This window comes from Octopus bimaculoides, chromosome 3, assembly GCF_001194135.2.
Source record: "Octopus bimaculoides isolate UCB-OBI-ISO-001 chromosome 3, ASM119413v2, whole genome shotgun sequence".
In the NCBI taxonomy this organism is placed as follows: Eukaryota; Metazoa; Mollusca; class Cephalopoda; order Octopoda; family Octopodidae; genus Octopus; species Octopus bimaculoides.
In genome coordinates this window covers 100580892-100587945 of record NC_068983.1, presented here as the reverse complement: position 1 = coordinate 100587945, position 7054 = coordinate 100580892, and the positions used below count along the sequence as shown (strand labels likewise).

The 7054-nt window shown below is 36.6% G+C and overlaps 1 protein-coding gene across 6 annotated transcripts in view; it reads left to right on the top strand.

Annotated features, from left to right (window-relative positions):
- LOC106882638 (uncharacterized) overlaps positions 1-7054 on the top strand; it is a 168604-nt gene that overhangs the window by 63035 nt on the left and 98515 nt on the right. For 2 of the 6 annotated variants that reach the window (XM_052966364.1, XM_052966363.1), the window contains exons 2-3: positions 4548-4649; positions 5538-5563. The exons of 2 other annotated variants lie outside the window; for them this stretch is intronic. The gene's annotated coding sequence lies outside the window, so the exon portion shown is untranslated. The remainder of the gene's footprint in view (positions 1-4547; positions 4650-5537; positions 5564-7054) is intronic. 2 more of the 6 variants (XM_052966362.1, XM_052966365.1) reach the window with 1 other exon arrangement.

Sequence of the window (7054 nt, the reverse complement as noted above, 5' to 3'; positions counted from 1 at the left end):
TGTGTGTGTGTGTGTGTGTGTGTGTGTGTGTGTGTGTGTGTGTGTGTGTGTGTGTGTGTGTGTGTGTGTGTGTACAAGAATAAAAACACAGTGCCTTTAAGAAACGAACAAAGCACCAGCATTATTGTCAACAAAAATGAAATCGTAAATCACCACAAAAATGCAGTAATTTGTAGCCCATACAGAAGATCCATCCACCATTTAGATTGAATATCCTCTTCAGCTCAAGAATAAACATTGTGAGTTTATTGAAGCATTATAACGTTCAGAATCTTGGAATGTTAGTGCTTCTGTAGCACAACATTCACCGAAAAACAGTTACCTACAGGAGCATAAAAACGAAAATAAAATCAGAGTGGCTTTAAAGAGTATGCCATTTGGGACTCCAGAATAGAAAAAACAGTATAGATTAGCCGAAACACTGTACCGTGTGGGGAAGAAGCGTAAAACAACTTTACTAATCCATATATCTGGATGAATTTGACTTAATTGTGAGCCGTTGTTCTACAAAAATGGATCAGTATTTGGGTAGCGATAGTAGAATCGTTGTTCGTCTTCTACGTTGTTCGTCTACAGAGAGTAGTCTTAGTTATGTGAGCTAAATAGTGAGGATGCCGAGGACCCTAATAAAGGTAGTAACATACCTGACAATTTTAAGTTCATAGCTATTAAATGTTGTTAAAAATTAGGCAAATATCAAAAGTGCCGATAGCAGCACACGAAGATGTGTGTTATATTCCTGACAGATATATTCTTAGCGCTCCCCTCATGGTGAAACGAGTCTGGAACAGATTTGGCTTCAATGGGGCGCTGATGAATTCAGATCAGACCAAAGCCTTTGGCAGGGTCGACCATCATTACACGACGGCTGTCCTAAGTGTTACTGATTTCAGCTCCGCTTTCGCTACGAGATTCAGAGGCAACCTATTCTGTGGTCAAACTAAGCGACCTTCTATCAGAACCGTTTCGTATCGTGTACTCAGTCGGCTAAAGATGCTCTTGTTCATTTGTCTTGTACGTTTTGGTGATCGATTCCCTGCTGCAAAACATTAGGTGTTGAAAGTAATTCCGCTCGAACTGGGACGAAGGAGGGCAGTCTGCATAAGCAGATGACTTCGCCGCTTGGTGTCGGATACATTGGAATTAGTTCAGTTTGCTGGCACTTAACTGAACGAATGCCAGACGGTAACTGAACGCATATTAACCAGGACTAGATGGTAGCATTGCGACTTGGCGTTTCGAGAAGCAAGTCCATGCGGGACGTCGGCATCTACCACTGGACCAAGGATCTGGTTAAGGGACTCGAAATCTAATTCTGTCTGGAACACCAGATAAATAGAAACCAATACGCCACATGCCCACGGGCATATGGCGCAGTGGTTATGAGCGCGGGCTACTAACCCCAAGATTCCGAGTTCGATTCCAGGCAGTAACCTGAATAATAATAATAATAATAATAATAATAATAATAATAATAATAATAATAATAATAATAATAATAATAATGATAATAACAACAACATCGAAAAATACCTGAGGAATGAGAACCCAGGTTCGAAATTTCCTCAAGAAACTTAATGAAGGCTGGAGGGTCATCCGAATCGTTGTGTTAACAACAAACAAGATGAGGGCAAATATCCGTAAAATGTAAATAATGTAAATAATGAACGGAAGAGATTGTGATCAGTCGTGATCAGTCTTAATCATAAAGGGCTGAGCTGAATCTGTCCTCTAAAAGTTGGATGGTGGTGGCTGACATCGGCAGCACTTGGTTAATTTATTATCGCTAGACTTCCGCTCTTTGATCTGGGAAACATTTGGTCTAGTTGCAGCGCACTCTCTTTCGCCATTTGTGAAATGAACAATTTTCGTTAACCAGTAGGACCAATACTACACCAGGTGTATTGCAAAATACCATGTGTAATGATGCGCAAGCAAGCACCGAGACACCCGAAGAGATTCTTGGATAACGTGAAAAGGTGTAGCTTTTTATGAGATATTATTTTTTTCTATAGCTAGTCTCTTTGGTCCAGTTTCAGCGCCGGGTCAAGTGCGAAAGTTGTGCTATTATGTTTTTGTTCAACAGTTAGATTGATGTGTTGTTTTACTTTTCAACGCATTTCTTTATAATATTAAAATAACTTGTGATTACCATAGATTTATCATATTACAGCCTACTGACTCTAGTCCCGTATCATAGAACCAATCCTGTCAATGCAAATGTATTGAATAGTCTAGTGTTCTTGCTATGGAGATGCGGTCTTAATATAGTTTTTTTTTATCACAATATTCATTTTTCATTGTCACTCGGATAGTTTCCATATACACTTTTACTTTCTTGGCTCAAATATCTGTAGAAGGCATAATTTTCTAGCTCCACTACTATCACCCTTTCTAGAGTTTGAAATTGTCGGTTTACCTTATTTCATCTTTAGTTTCTTGCACTTATTCAATTTAAAGTATTCTTAAAGAACTACTTGAGAAGGCTGAGAAGACTCTCAAGGAGGGGCCCGTTCACAGCATATAGGTTTAGATGAAAAGGAGATGGTAAGTGAATCTGGTCCTCCCTTTCTCCATGTAGTCTCAAAATTTTGAAAGCTAAATGAACGGTAAGAAGTATAGGATAGGATGAAGACCAAGAGTACTGTTCATTTAGAATGTGGCAGTATATATTCCGGTAAGGCTGAAGATTACAATAACTATAAGCTGGAACGATTGGTGTCGGTAAAAACTGTCTATCACTTCTTTGTTGATTCACGAAGTTCATCATGATTTCGTCAAACTGACGTAACTCCAGTAATTTGATAAGCCAGTCATGTAGGAGTGAATCGAAAATTGGTTTTAGTCCATCCAGGCAAGTTCTTTTCTCGGATCAGAATAATAAAAATCTTGGACAAAACGCCTTTCCAGCGTTTGTTCTAACTCCTTTCAGTTTTGAATTTAAATACCACGAGGTTAAATTATAAATCTTAGAAAACTGTAGATGCTTTAATTTATATAAAAATGTTATTCACTGTTTCGGAATCTCTAATCTTGTGGATGTCTCAGTTTCGGTAGATTGCTCGTGTGTGGAATTGATTCTCTTGGGAATTATTAATGTAGATGATGTGAATTATATTAAATATAATAGAATGTAAATTATATCAAATATTTAATGATATCTCATGCTGCCACTATTCTGCTGACTGCATGATATGGCTGAGTGGATATGTAACCGGACTTCCGGTATACAGAGCCTGACTACAAAGCACCTTAAAAGGCAAAGGTTAATGTCTCTTATTAATAGAAATATTTCAAGAGATAAAATAAATCGCATTCATGTATTATTTACCATTCTTCAGCTCCGTATATAAGGATGTAATTTGAGTAGGTGCAGTTTAACGTTGCTAATAAACTCCAGATTAGCCATGATAAGTAAAATCGTTTTAACAGTGGCCCTTCCTTTATTTTTTGAGAGAGACATAATGCATCTAGAGCTTCATCATTTAATGTGTAGTTTATTTTTTTTAAGCGGGTAAAAAGGCAACTTCGGTATTATTTCTTGTGGCCGCGTAGAAACTTCTACAATGATTCGATACGGGTTTAGTTTGTTTGTTCTGAACTGGAATGAGTTCAGTTTAAAAACAAAACAAAGAAATAAAAACTCGTATCATATGAGTATTTCATTGACCAATTATGGAAAACATTTTGAATAATTAAAATTGAATTTGAAAATATATAACGTCATATCCAAAGCCTTAAACCTATCCAAAGTCCTAAATACTTCAACATCGGTACAATTCTCCCATTTACACCGTATATACAAACATCTTTATTAGCACCAGGCTCATCCTGACAGTAAAAGTGACCATATTTCCCACAAATATTATTCTAGCATCCGTTAAAACAAAACTTATGATCAGAGATTCACATATTGTCAGCCATTAAGGGACATGCTCAAGTGGTTACGGTCAAGTAATAGACAATCAAATCTATGGTATTAAGCAGAATATTTACTGTAACGATATTTCTACTTCAGTAACTCCATCACTAAATCTGTCTGAAATGTAATGGAATATAGGTTAGTTACAAAACATTGATGTTCAGGTGACAAAAGCAAAGTTTTAAAGGATGAGTAGTCATTTCATATGGTTTCTAGATAGAAGCAAATAGGAAATAACACTTATTGACTAAAGACAAAATATTAAAAAAACAATAAAAAAATTGTCACACTATGTAATACCATCATCACTTGCAACATTGCAATTTTTACGACCGACGTCACATCACACAAGCAACACCAGTAACATCCATCATTAGCACCTCCAACAGTGCCATCACTATTTTAGCAATACTGCGGCAATATCCACACCACCGTAGCAAAACCACTATTTTCACGAACACCATCAACAATACCTAACCCATCATTATCAACAAGATACCACCAGTATCATCTTAAGACTTTTTCCTTTTTTCGCATATGCATTCATCAGTTATCAATTCTTGGTTGTTAATGTATGGAAGCTGGGTTTCAGACAGTTTTTTTCTTCTGTTTTTGTTGCATTCAGATATTGTCACATGTACTTCTGCACTGATCGAAAACTCTTTCGTCTGCTGTATTGAACAAATTCCAGAAAAACTTATATTGACTCACAGCTAATTAGCATTAGGTAAATATAAACATTTATACTGGAATTTTGGATGACTTCAGATCCTTACTTCTGCACTTATTCGTTCAGTCGAAACTCTTAGCCATGATGTCAGCTAGAAGGTTTATTGATGTCGGCGAAGCTAATATTGAACAGATAGGCTACATATGCTGATAAATCTAATTTTAACAATACGGAAAACAAATTTTGCTTGACTGGGCCAATTTTCTGTCTGCAAAGAAAGAATTGTTTTATGTACAAGCAGATACATTATTTTGCTTGACAGATAGACGAATATGATAATATTTTGCCTTTACTCATTAAACACATTCTATATGTTTTTACTACTACTACTACTACTACTACTACTACTACTACTACTACTATATAGTGGCGGGTTACATACTCATTAGCATGCCTTGAAATGTTTAGTTACGTTTCTTTCTAATTTCAATTCACTTGATCAAACTTTACTCTTCACATTTCAAAGGTCTTTAAATTACGAAGCAGACAAAATGTTGTGATTTATTTAACCGACTGTACCCCCCATCCACCAATTTGTGGTCGTGTACCAATGTTAAAATCCTTCCTGAAGCAGATTCGTCTGTAGAGTGGCAAAGGCGAAAGAGTTCCATATCATAATGCCATACATAATCTAGTCTCGATCGTTCACGTATTGAGTGCAAATTTTAATTAAGTTCATCATTATTCTGGATAACGAATGTCCTAGCTACCATCTCTGATATGTCCGACTGGATCTATAAAATAAGTAGCAAGCATATGCCCTGTCGATTCAAACCTCTACCGCTATGCGCTACACATAGTTTGCTTCATTCCTATGTAAGAAACTATAATGAATTTTGTATTCTTATAATATTAATTCTTTTTTCAATGATTTACTATTTGCAGAAGACCTCACCCTCCTCCTGTTCAGGGTAAATATACTCTTTCGATATTAATTTAATACTATTGTTGGCATTGTCAACGAAATGAGATTCATTGTTACTGTTCCGGGATTTTACGTTTATCTATGATTGAAGTGGACACTTTCTGATCTTGTTTTCCTTATAACCGCTCTAAACGGGAGTTAGTGTATATAATTTTGTGATTTCTGTTCCGCAAGGGGGGAATTCTTTTTGCTTTATTTGACGTTTTAAAATTTCTAGCTGAATTGCTATTTCGAAGACATTCTAAATATGGCCACTTATAATACTAGTGATATCACTGTGTAGATAAAGAAATGTAAAGAAAATGCTCTCTTCTCAAAGGATTAAACAATTTTATTTGCGCACGCACTACTCAACAAAAAAAAACGAAAAATAAGTGATTTCTCTTTTGATAAACGCCGAGAATGACAATATTATGAACAATAGAAATCTCATTATCACTACGAATACCAATAATAGCGCCGGCATCGGTAGATTGGTCGATGTTGGCATCCTCAACAACAGGAGCAGCAATTGTACAATCATCCGAAGAGCATCATTTGTCAGAGTAACTGGTGACAGAGAAGAACAAGGTTTCACAAGAATCCAAGAAAAGGAGAAACAATGGATAAAGATTTTGAGCCAAGTGCTCAAAATAGAGAGCGAGTTTTAAAGAGAGTCGTTGTTTTTGCATTTTCATACTTAAGTATAGCTTAGGGTCCAGTAATACAGAGCGAAGACACGGTCACGGTTAGAGATTTAGGTGAGAAAATCAACTCGTTCTTGATGGTGATTTTTCATGAAACAGTATGGGGCTATGTGCGAACCGTAAAAAATATTGGTGAAGGGGGGAGATGGCACACCAAATCCAAGCCCTAAGCCCCATGAGCTTATCTCGGATATATATTTCCTGAAAAAGACAATCTTTTAATCGGTCAGGCTGAAACCGTCCACCGCGTGCACATACAGTTCCCCAGCATTGATGATTTGTGGGGTTGTGTCGAACAACGACAGTCGCATGGAGAACGGATCTGTTTAACAACAACATTCATGGTAAAGATCAACACCACTATCTTTCTTTCGCCGAAAAGTTTAGTTAGTTTTCTTCTTCTTGGTGGTTATGGCAGAAGAAGTTGTGCGGTGGACGAAAGTCAAAGAACTGAAGATAGATACTTTCATTTTGGCTAAGCCCTCATTCACATTTCAAGTTCCACTTTGCGAAGGAAAGTGAGGGTCGAGAGGAAAGTGCTCCTCCCTATACATTTGTAAAATAATGGGTGAATATTGCGAGAATAGTGCAAGTAAAATGATTTGCGCCAAGTATGCACTAATATATGAAAATTAAGTAGGAGAGATAAATCAACACTTATCATGGTGCTACTGGTGAGAAAGGCAACAGAGATAAACATACACACACACATACACATCTCTCTCTCTCTCTCTCTCTCTCTCTCTCTCTCTCTCTCTATATATATATATATATATATATATATATATATA